This window comes from Haemaphysalis longicornis, unplaced genomic scaffold (assembly GCF_048455015.1).
Source record: "Haemaphysalis longicornis isolate Haplotype H1 unplaced genomic scaffold, Haemaphysalis longicornis Haplotype H1 scaffold_2, whole genome shotgun sequence".
Taxonomy (NCBI): domain Eukaryota; kingdom Metazoa; phylum Arthropoda; class Arachnida; order Ixodida; family Ixodidae; genus Haemaphysalis; species Haemaphysalis longicornis.
Genome location: NW_027526295.1, coordinates 76967556 through 76982935, shown reverse-complemented (window position 1 = coordinate 76982935; position 15380 = coordinate 76967556). Strand labels below are relative to the sequence as shown.

General features: G+C 51.5%; 6 non-coding genes and 6 pseudogenes across 6 annotated transcripts; all 12 read left to right on the top strand.

Moving 5' to 3' along the window:
* The first annotated feature begins 4511 nt into the window (after positions 1-4511).
* LOC144171171 (5S ribosomal RNA) lies at positions 4512-4630 on the top strand (annotated as a pseudogene).
* A 536-nt stretch (positions 4631-5166) lies between these two features.
* LOC144170975 (5S ribosomal RNA) lies at positions 5167-5285 on the top strand. Its single transcript, XR_013322710.1, has one exon. It is a non-coding gene; the product is annotated as a 5S ribosomal RNA (ribosomal RNA).
* A 551-nt stretch (positions 5286-5836) lies between these two features.
* LOC144171125 (5S ribosomal RNA) lies at positions 5837-5955 on the top strand. The gene has a single exon (XR_013322855.1). It is a non-coding gene; the product is annotated as a 5S ribosomal RNA (ribosomal RNA).
* Positions 5956-6491: 536 nt separating this feature from the next.
* On the top strand, positions 6492-6610 carry LOC144171082 (5S ribosomal RNA). The gene has a single exon (XR_013322813.1). It is a non-coding gene; the product is annotated as a 5S ribosomal RNA (ribosomal RNA).
* Positions 6611-7154: 544 nt separating this feature from the next.
* Positions 7155-7273, top strand: LOC144171155 (5S ribosomal RNA; annotated as a pseudogene).
* Positions 7274-7818: 545 nt separating this feature from the next.
* On the top strand, positions 7819-7937 carry LOC144171154 (5S ribosomal RNA; annotated as a pseudogene).
* Positions 7938-8487: 550 nt separating this feature from the next.
* LOC144171123 (5S ribosomal RNA) lies at positions 8488-8606 on the top strand. Its single transcript, XR_013322854.1, has one exon. It is a non-coding gene; the product is annotated as a 5S ribosomal RNA (ribosomal RNA).
* A 536-nt stretch (positions 8607-9142) lies between these two features.
* Positions 9143-9261, top strand: LOC144171081 (5S ribosomal RNA). Its single transcript, XR_013322812.1, has one exon. It is a non-coding gene; the product is annotated as a 5S ribosomal RNA (ribosomal RNA).
* A 544-nt stretch (positions 9262-9805) lies between these two features.
* LOC144171153 (5S ribosomal RNA) lies at positions 9806-9924 on the top strand (annotated as a pseudogene).
* A 545-nt stretch (positions 9925-10469) lies between these two features.
* Positions 10470-10588, top strand: LOC144171152 (5S ribosomal RNA; annotated as a pseudogene).
* A 550-nt stretch (positions 10589-11138) lies between these two features.
* Positions 11139-11257, top strand: LOC144170974 (5S ribosomal RNA). The gene has a single exon (XR_013322709.1). It is a non-coding gene; the product is annotated as a 5S ribosomal RNA (ribosomal RNA).
* Positions 11258-11801: 544 nt separating this feature from the next.
* Positions 11802-11920, top strand: LOC144171149 (5S ribosomal RNA; annotated as a pseudogene).
* The last annotated feature ends 3460 nt before the right edge of the window (positions 11921-15380 follow it).

The window sequence follows — 15380 nt, the reverse complement described above, 5'->3', positions numbered from 1 at the left end:
CATGACTGTCAAATTGCACTGGGTGCCGTTTGACGACCCCGACGAGCCACTGGCGAGGATTCTTAGCGAGTTCGGCGAGGTGAAGGAGATGAAGAGGGAGGAATAGAGAGTCGCAGGGTTTAGTCTGCCAGACTCGACAACCCGCACCGTCAGAATGACCCTGCGGGAGGGGGTCGTGCCGGACTCTCTTCCAGAACTCATCCAGTACGGAGACGGTGTGGTGTTGTGTGTAGTGCCGGGCCGAGCCCCTACATGCCTGCGGTGTGGGATGCGGGGACACATTCGGCGTGACTGTGCGACGCCGCAGTGCTCGAAGTGCCGCGTTTTCGGGCACATGCGGCAGGATTGTGTTCGTACTTACGCGAACGTGACGGGAAACCGTCGCGTGAATGAGGTCGCCCCAGATCTTATGGATCAGGAGGAAGCCGAGCGAGCGGCAAGCGTGGCGCCGGTGTCAACCAGCAGCACGGGCAGCGGCGGAGACGGCGATGGCGTGCTGGCCCCCCTGGCAGCGAACAATGAGTCGGCTCCCAAGATGGCTGCCCCAGCAGAAGGGACCGAGCAAGTTGGTGAGGAAGCCGGAAGAAAGAAGGAGGAAACAACCCAAGAAGTGGACGAGATGAAAGAGAACGAGAAGGACGCCATTCTGGCCGAGTCCGAAAACAGTGAGGAAGAAGGGAGCAGCTCGTAGGGGGCCATGGATGCCACACAGGCTTCTGCGAAAAGGCCCCGCGACGCGGGCAAAGAAGCTCTCGCGGCTCAGCGGCTGCGGCGTTTGGAAAACGATTGGAAGGTGGTGGGGAGGAAAAAGAAATTTGGAAGCCTCTCGCAGCGATCCACTTCACTGACCCGCGAACGAAAACCTGATGATGGAGGCAGCGGGTGACCGCCGCCAGTGAACGAGTGAGGGGACAAATTGGTTCTGGCGTATGCTGGCTAGAGTGAGTTCAGTGGTGTTTGTTTGCCTCTCCTTTTCGCGTGGTTTCGTGGGCTGTTTTTTACTTTTTAAATGAATCTTAAGCTGAAAGCACCTTTAAAAATAGGGACGCTTAACGTCAGAGGGTTGGGTTCTAAAAAGAGACGAAACAGTGTGTCTTCCTTAATTAATAATAATCAGATAGACATTCTTGGCATACAGGAAACTAAAGTTGAAACCGAAGCACACACAGACAGCATGGTTGAGCCATTTGTGGAAAATTTCATGGTTGCAGTGAGCCACTCGTCTGGATTTTCAGCTGGGTGTTGCCTGTTAATTAGGAAGTCGTTAGAAGTAGTGATTCAAAATGTAGTCAGCTGTAAGGATGGTAGATTTGTTTTGTGTGATTTCATTTATGCTGACAGTGAGTTTAGAGTTATGTGTTTATATGCGCCGACAAAACCTGCTGCGCGATACACTTTTTTTGAAAGTATAGAAAACTACCTTGAAACCGAAAGAGTGTTAATAATACTAGGAGACTTTAATTGTGTGTGCGAGCTTAAAGATCGGTCAAATCAGGACGCGGCTGTAGATCGCAGCGCGAAGCTGCTTGCCAAAATCGTGGGAGACTGTGGTCTGGAAGATGTGGCATTGGTAGGCGAAGAAGCGAAAACGGTACATTATACACACTTCCAGGGCGCGAGTCATGCGCGTTTAGACCGCATTTATGTCTCCGCTGAATTGGTGCCTTGTTGTCACGAATATAAAGTTGAAGAAGTGTCTTTTAGCGACCATTGTTTGGTTGCGGTATCCCTAGGGGATAAAATCAAGCGTAGTCAGAAGTTTAACTGGTCCTTGTGGAAAATCAACGCGAAGCTGCTTGAGGATAAAGAGTTTGTTGGTAGTGTTAAAAATTACTGCGATAACGACTACGGTAGAAATTGCAATAGTAAAAGCGAAGCATGGGAGTGCTTTAAACAAAAAGTTAAACTAATGGCCATACAAAGATCTAGTATGATAAGAAGAAGTGATATACAGGAGGAAACACTCCTAGGCCGCAATCTAAAATCTTTAATTGAAGAAGAAACAAAGCGGCCGGGATTATTTATTGAGGATATAAATAAAACAAAACGAGAGCTCGAAAGGATAGATATAGATAAATACAAAGGAGCCGCAGTGAGAGCACGAGCTGAAAAATATCTGGCGGGTGAGCAGCCAACAAAGCGGGCCATAGCCGACGAAAAGCGTCATGCACGCAAACAAGATATTGGCGAAATAGAATGGGCAGGTGTTTTAACTAGGGATGAGGCGGAAATAGCGCAAGCTTTCACCCAATATTATCAGGAACTTTTTGCACTGAAGAACCCGACCGAAAACGGTTTCGAAACAGAGTTTTTGAACGTACTGCCGCAACTGGATAGTGAAAGTACTGAAATGATGGAAAGGGAGATCACCCTGAGCGAAATCGAAGAGGCTATCGACAACTTGAACTCGGGTAAATCACCAGGACCTGACGGGATCAGTTCATTGTTTTATAAGAAGTTTAAAGGGGAAGTTGCGGGTCTCCTTCATGGAGTGATTAAGGAATCTTTTGAGCTTGGCCGTCTGCCTCCTTCCTTTTCCAAGGCTCACATGGTTTTGATTCCGAAGGGGGAAACGCCAGAAATATTAATTAAAGTTACAGGGTACAGACCAATTACTTTGACCAACACAGATTATAAAGTACTCATGAAAGTCTTGGCCAGCAGATTACAAAGTGTCATAACAGGGATAATAGGCCCGCATCAAACATACGGAATTAAGGGCAGAACAATCTTTTCAAACATTCATGTGGCTCGAAGTATCCTCGAGTACTGCGATGCAGACCATCGCACTGTAGCTATGGTACAGGTAGACCTTGAGAAAGCCTTTGACCGCGTGTGTCATAGCGTTCTCTTTTCTATTCTGGAGCATGTTAAAGTAGGATCCGTTGTCATCAAAGGGATAAGGATGGCGTACAATAACTGTACCACCAACATCATAGTTAACAAGAAACTTACAGAACAGATAAGTGTTTACTCCTCGGTGAGACAAGGATGTCCATTGAGTCCCGTGCTTTTCGCTCTTTATCTAGAGCCATTGTGTGCCAGGGTAATTGCCAGTGGCAGTATCCGAGGCTTTTGCGTTCAAGCGTGCGAGGTAAAAGTTCTGGCGTACGCTGACGACGTGGCTTTCTTTTGCGCGGACAAAGAAAGCGTTTAAAACACCCTGTCCCTGACACAGAGATTTTGTGAAGTCACAGGTAGCAAGGTCAATTTGAGCAAATGTGTAGGCCTGTGGCACGGTGAATGGGAGGAAACACCGTCGGTTTATGGGGGTATGCAGTGGTTCACCACGCCATCCAAGTATTTGGGCGTGCCTTTAGACCGTTATAAGGAAAACACAGCCTACTGGGGGGAGAGGGTTCAGGAGGTGCGTGCGAGCACGTTATCGTGGGGAGGGAGGCAGTTGTCAATTTTTGCGCGGGCAACCGTCTGTAACACGTTTCTAGTAGCCAGGCTCTGGTACGTTATGCAGGTTTTGTCATGTGCCAGAGTCAATGTACAAAAGTTCCACCGAGTATTTGCAGTGTTTGTCTGGCAGTCTTCGTTTGAGCGGACGAGCCGTAGTAATTTGTTTAGAAGACTTGGGGACGGGGGTCTGGGGCTTTCACACCTGTTTGTCAAGCAGGTAGTGTCAAGATATTTGTATCTAAGGGACCAGTCGGACCCATTTGTTCGCACATGCTTGCAAATCCTGTTGGCCTCGGCACTACCTGATTATGTTGTGTCCACTGTAGATTATATATCGTACAGAGGAGGCGGGTACCTGCGTGAAGTGGTGTCAGCTTTTCGTTTCTTGTCGGTGCGTTTCTCATTAGACTATCTTTCTACTGTGACCCGTAAAAGACTATCTCGGGATTTAGTGGAAACCCTGTTTCCAGAACCAGTATATCGCTCCAGGTATAAGAGTAGACACCGGCCTGACGTGCTAAAGAGAGTGAAGAAAATGGCTGTTCCTGGTGGGATTAAGTCTTTCTTTTTCAACCTGCATACGAACACTCTTCCTGTCATGACATGGCAGGAGAGGAGGGGAGGTTACCTGCCATGGGGACCTGACTGCTACCTGTGTAAGAAACCAGAGACCATAGAACATGTTTTTCTGGACTGCTGGGACGCATTTTTCTTCTGGGACGTCCTCCAGAGAACAATTAAGAAAGAACTACCTTTGACTGCTCAAGGCATCCGCTATCTCGAGTTACAACCAGATGTAATCCCGTACGACCTCATTTTTCTTCTGGGGTTGCACGCAATATGGCAGAGCAGGCTAGCGGTACGGCATAATGATGTAAATGCCCGATCCGTTCATGGTTGTTTTATTGAAAACGTGTGCAAGGTCCGTGAAGTGTTAAAAATGTGTTATGACGATGATGTTCTGGATTTATGTAACAAATTGATTGAAATGAAAGTCCACTGGAATGTAAATATCATTTTATGTGGTTGTGAAGTGATTGTTTGTTACATTGAGAAAAATGCTGTTTTGAAGTGCTCTTGTTGAGTTTTGCAATAAAGAAAAAAAAATCGGCCATACCATGCTGAATACGCCGGTTCTCGTCCGATCACCGAAGCTAAGCAGCATTGGGCTCGGTCAGTACTTGGGAGGGAGACCACCTGGGAACACCGAGTGCCGATGGCATCCTCTTTTGCTTTTTAAAACGTCCCTTATTAATTTGCGTTCAAAGAGTTGTTTCTATTTTTTTTTTTCCCCACCAAGTTTCGTTTCCCCCTGGCGGTGGCGGGGGCGCGGAAGGACCACTAGATGATGCTTCGCCGCAGCGCAGCGGGCGAGTTATCCGATTTTCCACCCTTCGTTGGGCGCGGCGGATTACCTGTGACTGACTCGTCTTTCTATCTGCCCCTCGAAGGTCGTGAAAGCAGGCATTTCGCACTTCCGGAGCACCTGCGGCTAATGTGCGACAAACGGAAGCATTCCCCAACGTCTAGCCAGCGCGACCACAACGACTCAAGGCCACAATCGTTTCCAAAAGTGTTCCCCAAGTGCGCGCAGCAATGTTCGGCGACTTGAGGGCTTCGTGCGACGTCGCGGGATCCCTAGGATATGGAGTGATGTGTTGCGGCGGCCGCGTGTCCTGCCGAACAACAGGTGAAATGGTAGAGATGCTGGTTGTTGGTGTGATGTGTTATAAAAAGTCACGTAAGGCTTTGATATTCGCCATCGGCCATACCATGCTGAATACGCCGGTTCTCGTCCGATCACCGAAGCTAAGCAGCATTGGGCTCGGTCAGTACTTGGGAGGGAGACCACCTGGGAACACCGAGTGCCGATGGCATCCTCTTTTGCTTTTTAAAACGTCCCTTATTAATTTGCGTTCAAAGAGTTGTTTCTATTTTTTTTTTCCCCACCAAGTTTCGTTTGCCCCCTGGCGGTGGCGGGGGCGCGGAAGGACCACTAGATGATGCTTCGCCGCAGCGCAGCGGGCGAGTTATCCGATTTTCCACCCTTCGTTGGGCGCGGCGGATTACCTGTGACTGACTCGTCTTTCTATCTGCCCCTCGAAGGTCGTGAAAGCAGGCATTTCGCACTTCCGGAGCACCTGCGGCTAATGTGCGACAAACGGAAGCATTCCCCAACGTCTAGCCAGCGCGACCACTACGACTCAAGGCCACAATCGTTTCCAAAAGTGTTCCCCAAGTGCGCGCAGCAATGTTCGGCGACTTGAGGGCTTCGTGCGACGTCGCGGGATCCCTAGGATATGGAGTGATGTGTTGCGGCGGCCGCGTGTCCTGCCGAACAACAGGTGAAATGGTAGAGATGCTGGTTGTTGGTGTGATGTGTTATAAAAAGGCACGTAAAAAAAAGGCACGTAAGGCTTTGATATTCGCCATCGGCCATACCATGCTGAATACGCCGGTTCTCGTCCGATCACCGAAGCTAAGCAGCATTGGGCTCGGTCAGTACTTGGGAGGGAGACCACCTGGGAACACCGAGTGACGATGGCATCCTCTTTTGCTTTTTAAAACGTCCCTTATTAATTTGCGTTCAAAGAGTTGTTTCTATTTTTTTTTTCCCCACCAAGTTTCGTTTGCCCCCTGGCGGTGGCGGGGGCGCGGAAGGACCACTAGATGATGCTTCGCCGCAGCGCAGCGGGCGAGTTATCCGATTTTCCACCCTTCGTTGGGCGCGGCGGATTACCTGTGACTGACTCGTCTTTCTATCTGCCCCTCGAAGGTCGTGAAAGCAGGCATTTCGCACTTCCGGAGCACCTGCGGCTAATGTGCGACAAACGGAAGCATTCCCCAACGTCTAGCCAGCGCGACCACAACGACTCAAGGCCACAATCGTTTCCAAAAGTGTTCCCCAAGTGCGCGCAGCAATGTTCGGCGACTTGAGGGCTTCGTGCGACGTCGCGGGATCCCTAGGATATGGAGTGATGTGTTGCGGCGGCCGCGTGTAATGCCGAACAACAGGTGAAATGGTAGAGATGCTGGTTGTTGGTGTGATGTGTTATAAAAAGGCACGTAAGGCTTTGATATTCGCCATCGGCCATACCATGCTGAATACGCCGGTTCTCGTCCGATCACCGAAGCTAAGCAGCATTGGGCTCGGTCAGTACTTGGGAGGGAAACCACCTGGGAACACCGAGTGCCGATGGCATCCTCTTTTGCTTTTTAAAACGTCCCTTATTAATTTGCGTTCAAAGAGTTGTTTCTATTTTTTTTTTCCCCACCAAGTTTCGTTTGCCCCCTGGCGGTGGCGGGGGCGCGGAAGGACCACTAGATGATGCTTCGCCGCAGCGCAGCGGGCGAGTTATCCGATTTTCCACCCTTCGTTGGGCGCGGCGGATTACCTGTGACTGACTCGTCTTTCTATCTGCCCCTCGAAGGTCGTGAAAGCAGGCATTTCGCACTTCCGGAGCACCTGCGGCTAATGTGCGACAAACGGAAGCATTCCCCAACGTCTAGCCAGCGCGACCACTACGACTCAAGGCCACAATCGTTTCCAAAAGTGTTCCCCAAGTGCGCGCAGCAATGTTCGGCGACTTGAGGGCTTCGTGCGACGTCGCGGGATCCCTAGGATATGGAGTGATGTGTTGCGGCGGCCGCGTGTCCTGCCGAACAACAGGTGAAATGGTAGAGATGCTGGTTGTTGGTGTGATGTGTTATAAAAAGGCACGTAAAAAAAGGCACGTAAAGCTTTCTAAATCGGCCATACCATGCTGAATACGCCGGTTCTCGTCCGATCACCGAAGCTAAGCAGCATTGGGCTCGGTCAGTACTTGGGAGGGAGACCACCTGGGAACACCGAGTGCCGATGGCATCCTCTTTTGCTTTTTAAAACGTCCCTTATTAATTTGCGTTCAAAGAGTTGTTTCTATTTTTTTTTTTCCCCACCAAGTTTCGTTTGCCCCCTGGCGGTGGCGGGGGCGCGGAAGGACCACTAGATGATGCTTCGCCGCAGCGCAGCGGGCGAGTTATCCGATTTTCCACCCTTCGTTGGGCGCGGCGGATTACCTGTGACTGACTCGTCTTTCTATCTGCCCCTCGAAGGTCGTGAAAGCAGGCATTTCGCACTTCCGGAGCACCTGCGGCTAATGTGCGACAAACGGAAGCATTCCCCAACGTCTAGCCAGCGCGACCACAACGACTCAAGGCCACAATCGTTTCCAAAAGTGTTCCCCAAGTGCGCGCAGCAATGTTCGGCGACTCGAGGGCTTCGTGCGACGTCGCGGGATCCCTAGGATATGGAGTGATGTGTTGCGGCGGCCGCGTGTCCTGCCGAACAACAGGTGAAATGGTAGAGATGCTGGTTGTTGGTGTGATGTGTTATAAAAAGGCACGTAAAAAAAGGCACGTAAGGCTTTCTAAATCGGCCATACCATGCTGAATACGCCGGTTCTCGTCCGATCACCGAAGCTAAGCAGCATTGGGCTCGGTCAGTACTTGGGAGGGAGACCACCTGGGAACACCGAGTGCCGATGGCATCCTCTTTTGCTTTTTAAAACGTCCCTTATTAATTTGCGTTCAAAGAGTTGTTTCTATTTTTTTTTCCCCTCCAAGTTTCGTTTGCCCCCTGGCGGTGGCAGGGGCGCGGAAGGACCACTAGATGATGCTTCGCCGCAGCGCAGCGGGCGAGTTATCCGATTTTCCACCCTTCGTTGGGCGCGGCGGATTACCTGTGACTGACTCGTCTTTCTATCTGCCCCTCGAAGGTCGTGAAAGCAGGCATTTCGCACTTCCGGAGCACCTGCGGCTAATGTGCGACAAACGGAAGCATTCCCCAACGTCTAGCCAGCGCGACCACAACGACTCAAGGCCACAATCGTTTCCAAAAGTGTTCCCCAAGTGCGCGCAGCAATGTTCGGCGACTTGAGGGCTTCGTGCGACGTCGCGGGATCCCTAGGATATGGAGTGATGTGTTGCGGCGGCCGCGTGTCCTGCCGAACAACAGGTGAAATGGTAGAGATGCTGGTTGTTGGTGTGATGTGTTATAAAAAGGCACGTAAAAAAAAGGCACGTAAGGCTTTGATATTCGCCATCGGCCATACCATGCTGAATACGCCGGTTCTCGTCCGATCACCGAAGCTAAGCAGCATTGGGCTCGGTCAGTACTTGGGAGGGAGACCACCTGGGAACACCGAGTGACGATGGCATCCTCTTTTGCTTTTTAAAACGTCCCTTATTAATTTGCGTTCAAAGAGTTGTTTCTATTTTTTTTTTCCCCACCAAGTTTCGTTTGCCCCCTGGCGGTGGCGGGGGCGCGGAAGGACCACTAGATGATGCTTCGCCGCAGCGCAGCGGGCGAGTTATCCGATTTTCCACCCTTCGTTGGGCGCGGCGGATTACCTGTGACTGACTCGTCTTTCTATCTGCCCCTCGAAGGTCGTGAAAGCAGGCATTTCGCACTTCCGGAGCACCTGCGGCTAATGTGCGACAAACGGAAGCATTCCCCAACGTCTAGCCAGCGCGACCACAACGACTCAAGGCCACAATCGTTTCCAAAAGTGTTCCCCAAGTGCGCGCAGCAATGTTCGGCGACTTGAGGGCTTCGTGCGACGTCGCGGGATCCCTAGGATATGGAGTGATGTGTTGCGGCGGCCGCGTGTAATGCCGAACAACAGGTGAAATGGTAGAGATGCTGGTTGTTGGTGTGATGTGTTATAAAAAGGCACGTAAGGCTTTGATATTCGCCATCGGCCATACCATGCTGAATACGCCGGTTCTCGTCCGATCACCGAAGCTAAGCAGCATTGGGCTCGGTCAGTACTTGGGAGGGAAACCACCTGGGAACACCGAGTGCCGATGGCATCCTCTTTTGCTTTTTAAAACGTCCCTTATTAATTTGCGTTCAAAGAGTTGTTTCTATTTTTTTTTTCCCCACCAAGTTTCGTTTGCCCCCTGGCGGTGGCGGGGGCGCGGAAGGACCACTAGATGATGCTTCGCCGCAGCGCAGCGGGCGAGTTATCCGATTTTCCACCCTTCGTTGGGCGCGGCGGATTACCTGTGACTGACTCGTCTTTCTATCTGCCCCTCGAAGGTCGTGAAAGCAGGCATTTCGCACTTCCGGAGCACCTGCGGCTAATGTGCGACAAACGGAAGCATTCCCCAACGTCTAGCCAGCGCGACCACTACGACTCAAGGCCACAATCGTTTCCAAAAGTGTTCCCCAAGTGCGCGCAGCAATGTTCGGCGACTTGAGGGCTTCGTGCGACGTCGCGGGATCCCTAGGATATGGAGTGATGTGTTGCGGCGGCCGCGTGTCCTGCCGAACAACAGGTGAAATGGTAGAGATGCTGGTTGTTGGTGTGATGTGTTATAAAAAGGCACGTAAAAAAAGGCACGTAAAGCTTTCTAAATCGGCCATACCATGCTGAATACGCCGGTTCTCGTCCGATCACCGAAGCTAAGCAGCATTGGGCTCGGTCAGTACTTGGGAGGGAGACCACCTGGGAACACCGAGTGCCGATGGCATCCTCTTTTGCTTTTTAAAACGTCCCTTATTAATTTGCGTTCAAAGAGTTGTTTCTATTTTTTTTTTTCCCCACCAAGTTTCGTTTGCCCCCTGGCGGTGGCGGGGGCGCGGAAGGACCACTAGATGATGCTTCGCCGCAGCGCAGCGGGCGAGTTATCCGATTTTCCACCCTTCGTTGGGCGCGGCGGATTACCTGTGACTGACTCGTCTTTCTATCTGCCCCTCGAAGGTCGTGAAAGCAGGCATTTCGCACTTCCGGAGCACCTGCGGCTAATGTGCGACAAACGGAAGCATTCCCCAACGTCTAGCCAGCGCGACCACAACGACTCAAGGCCACAATCGTTTCCAAAAGTGTTCCCCAAGTGCGCGCAGCAATGTTCGGCGACTCGAGGGCTTCGTGCGACGTCGCGGGATCCCTAGGATATGGAGTGATGTGTTGCGGCGGCCGCGTGTCCTGCCGAACAACAGGTGAAATGGTAGAGATGCTGGTTGTTGGTGTGATGTGTTATAAAAAGGCACGTAAAAAAAGGCACGTAAGGCTTTCTAAATCGGCCATACCATGCTGAATACGCCGGTTCTCGTCCGATCACCGAAGCTAAGCAGCATTGGGCTCGGTCAGTACTTGGGAGGGAGACCACCTGGGAACACCGAGTGCCGATGGCATCCTCTTTTGCTTTTTAAAACGTCCCTTATTAATTTGCGTTCAAAGAGTTGTTTCTATTTTTTTTTCCCCTCCAAGTTTCGTTTGCCCCCTGGCGGTGGCAGGGGCGCGGAAGGACCACTAGATGATGCTTCGCCGCAGCGCAGCGGGCGAGTTATCCGATTTTCCACCCTTCGTTGGGCGCGGCGGATTACCTGTGACTGACTCGTCTTTCTATCTGCCCCTCGAAGGTCGTGAAAGCAGGCATTTCGCACTTCCGGAGCACCTGCGGCTAATGTGCGACAAACGGAAGCATTCCCCAACGTCTAGCCAGCGCGACCACAACGACTCAAGGCCACAATCGTTTCCAAAAGTGTTCCCCAAGTGCGCGCAGCAATGTTCGGCGACTTGAGGGCTTCGTGCGACGTCGCGGGATCCCTAGGATATGGAGTGATGTGTTGCGGCGGCCGCGTGTCCTGCCGAACAACAGGTGAAATGGTAGAGATGCTGGTTGTTGGTGTGATGTGTTATAAAAAGGCACGTAAAAAAAAGGCACGTAAGGCTTTGATATTCGCCATCGGCCATACCATGCTGAATACGCCGGTTCTCGTCCGATCACCGAAGCTAAGCAGCATTGGGCTCGGTCAGTACTTGGGAGGGAGACCACCTGGGAACACCGAGTGCCGATGGCATCCTCTTTTGCTTTTTAAAACGTCCCTTATAATTTGCGTTCAAAGAGTTGTTTCTATTTTTTTTTTTCCCCACCAAGTTTCGTTTGCCCCCTGGCGGTGGCGGGGGCGCGGAAGGACCACTAGATGATGCTTCGCCGCAGCGGAGCGGGCGAGTTATCCGATTTTCCACCCTTCGTTGGGCGCGGCGGATTACCTGTGACTGACTCGTCTTTCTATCTGCCCCTCGAAGGTCGTGAAAGCAGGCATTTCGCACTTCCGGAGCACCTGCGGCTAATGTGCGACAAACGGAAGCATTCCCCAACGTCTAGCCAGCGCGACCACAACGACTCAAGGCCACAATCGTTTCCAAAAGTGTTCCCCAAGTGCGCGCAGCAATGTTCGGCGACTTGAGGGCTTCGTGCGACGTCGCGGGATCCCTAGGATATGGAGTGATGTGTTGCGGCGGCCGCGTGTCCTGCCGAACAACAGGTGAAATGGTAGAGATGCTGGTTGTTGGTGTGATGTGTTATAAAAAGGCACGTAAAAAAAGGCACGTAAGGCTTTCTAAATCGGCCATACCATGCTGAATACGCCGGTTCTCGTCCGATCACCGAAGCTAAGCAGCATTGGGCTCGGTCAGTACTTGGGAGGGAGACCACCTGGGAACACCGAGTGCCGATGGCATCCTCTTTTGCTTTTTAAAACGTCCCTTATTAATTTGCGTTCAAAGAGTTGTTTCTATTTTTTTTTTCCCCCACCAAGTTTCGTTTGCCCCCTGGCGGTGGCGGGGGCGCGGAAGGACCACTAGATGATGCTTCGCCGCAGCGCAGTGGGCGAGTTACCCGATTTTCCACCCTTCGTTGGGCGCGGCGGATTACCTGTGACTGACTCGTCTTTCTATCTGCCCCTCGAAGGTCGTGAAAGCAGGCATTTCGCACTTCCGGAGCACCTGCGGCTAATGTGCGACAAACGGAAGCATTCCCCAACGTCTAGCCAGCGCGACCACAACGACTCAAGGCCACAATCGTTTCCAAAAGTGTTCCCCAAGTGCGCGCAGCAATGTTCGGCGACTTGAGGGCTTCGTGCGACGTCGCGGGATCCCTAGGATATGGAGTGATGTGTTGCGGCGGCCGCGTGTCCTGCCGAACAACAGGTGAAATGGTAGAGATGCTGGTTGTTGGTGTGATGTGTTATAAAAAGGCACGTAAGGCTTTGATATTCGCCATCGGCCATACCATGACTCGCCGACCGGTTCTCGTAGGGAGCGGTCGCGCGATGGCTAGCTCCGCAGGAGTAGGGGCGAGCGGAGGCGCCGGACCGGTTTCGCCGCCGAGCGGCCCGCCCGCCGGGTACCGATTTCTCCTACCCGCGCTTCCCTCCAGCGAAGGCATGAAGGCGTGCGTCGTACTGCACTGCGACCTCGAAGGACGGCCGTACAGGATCGAGGATTTCCGCTCACCGCTGGAGGAGCTTGGAGTGATCAAGGCGGTGAGTGGCATCGGGCCATTCCAAATGAGCCACGTTTGGTTGGTAAAGTTACGCACGAAGGAGGCGAAGGAGAAGCTCGGCATGAGCGGAAGTTTACGAGTGAAGGGGCGGCATTGTGCTGTCATCGATCCAGCGAGGCAGGACATGACTGTCAAATTGCACTGGGTGCCGTTTGACGACCCCGACGAGCCACTGGCGAGGATTCTTAGCGAGTTCGGCGAGGTGAAGGAGATGAAGAGGGAGGAATGGAGAGTCGCAGCGTTTAGTCTGCCAGACTCGACAACCCGCACCGTCAGAATGACCCTGCGGGAGGGGGTCGTGCCGGACTCTCTTCCAGAACTCATCCAGTACGGAGACGGTGTGGTGTTGTGTGTAGTGCCGGGCCGAGCCCCTACATGCCTGCGGTGTGGGATGCGGGGACACATTCGGCGTGACTGTGCGACGCCGCAGTTCTCGAAGTGCCGCGTTTTCGGGCACGTGCGGCAGGATTGTGTTCGTACTTACGCGAACGTGACGGGAAACCGTCGCGTGAATGAGGTCGCCCCAGATCTTATGGATCAGGAGGAAGCCGAGCGAGCGGCAAGCATGGCGCCGGTGTCAACCAGCAGCACGGGCAGCGGCGGAGACGGCGATGGCGTGCTGGCCCCCCTGGCAGCGAACAATGAGTCGGCTCCCAAGATGGCTGCCCCAGCAGAAGGGACCGAGCAAGTTGGTGAGGAAGCCGGAAGAAAGAAGGAGGAAACAACCCAAGAAGTGGACGAGATGAAAGAGAACGAGAAGGACGCCATTCTGGCCGAGTCCGAAAACAGTGAGGAAGAAGGGAGCAGCTCGGAGGGGGCCATGGATGCCACACAGGCTTCTGCGAAAAGGCCCCGCGACGCGGGCGAAGAAGCTCTCGCGGCTCAGCGGCTGCGGCGTTTGGAAAACGATTGGAAGGTGGTGGGGAGGAAAAAGAAATTTGGAAGCCTCTCGCAACGATCCACTTCACTGACCCGCGAACGAAAACCTGATGATGGAGGCAGTGGGAGACCGCCGCCAGTGAACGAGTGAGGGGACAAATTGGTTCTGGCGTATGGTGGCTAGAGTGAGTTCAGTGGTGTTTGTTTGCCTCTCCTTTTCGCGTGGTTTCGTGGGCTGTTTTTTACTTTTTAAATGAATCTTGAGCTGAAAGCACCTTTAAAAATAGGGACGCTTAACGTCAGAGGGTTGGGTTCTAAAAAGAGACGAAACAGTGTGTCTTCCTTAATTAATAATAATCAGATAGACATTCTTGGCATACAGGAAACTAAAGTTGAAACCGAAGCACACACAGACAGCATGGTTGAGCCATTTGTTGAAAATTTCATGGTTGCAGTGAGCCACTCGTCTGGATTTTCAGCTGGGTGTTGCCTGTTAATTAGGAAGTCGTTAGAAGTAGGGATTCAAAATGTAGTCAGCTGTAAGGATGGTAGATTTGTTTTGTGTGATTTCATTTATGCTGACAGTGAGTTTAGAGTTATGTGTTTATATGCGCCGACAAAACCTGCTGCGCGATACACTTTTTTTGAAAGTATAGAAAACTACCTTGAAACCGAAAGAGTGTTAATAATACTAGGAGACTTTAATTGTGTGTGCGAGCTTAAAGATCGGTCAAATCAGGACGCGGCTGTAGATCGCAGCGCGAAGCTGCTTGCCAAAATCGTGGGAGACTGTGGTCTGGAAGATGTGGCATTGGTAGGCGAAGAAGCGAAAACGGTACATTATACACACTTCCAGGGCGCGAGTCATGCGCGTTTAGACCGCATTTATGTCTCCGCTGAATTGGTGCCTTGTTGTCACGAATATAAAGTTGAAGAAGTGTCTTTTAGCGACCATTGTTTGGTAGCGGTATCCCTAGGGGATAAAATCAAGCGTAGTCAGAAGTTTAACTGGTCCTTGTGGAAAATCAACGCGAAGCTGCTTGAGGATAAAGAGTTTGTTGGTAGTGTTAAAAATTACTGCGATAACGACTACGGTAGAAATTGTAATAGTAAAAGCGAAGCATGGGAGTGCTTTAAACAAAAAGTTAAACTAATGGCCATACAAAGATCTAGTATGATAAGAAGAAGTGATATACAGGAGGAAACACTCCTACGCCGCAATCTAAAATCTTTAATTGAAGAAGAAACAAAGCGGCCGGGAATATTTATTGAGGATATAAATAAAACAAAACGAGAGCTCGAAAGGATAGATATAGATAAATACAAAGGAGCCGCAGTGAGAGCACGAGCTGAAAAATATCTGGCGGGTGAGCAGCCAACAAAGCGGGCCATAGCCGACGAAAAGCGTCATGCACGCAAACAAGATATTGGCGAAATAGAATGGGCAGGTGTTTTAACTAGGGATGAGGCGGAAATAGCGCAAGCTTTCACCCAATATTATCAGGAACTTTTTGCACTGAAGAACCCGACCGAAAACGGTTTCGAAACAGAGTTTTTGAACGTACTGCCGCAACTGGATAGTGAAAGTACTGAAATGATGGAAAGGGAGATCACCCTGAGCGAAATCGAAGAGGCTATCGGCAACTTGAACTCGGGTAAATCACCAGGACCTGACGGGATCAGTTCATTGTTTTATAAGAAGTTTAAAGGGGAAGTTGCGGGTCTCCTTCATGGAGTGCTTAAGGAATCTTTTGAGC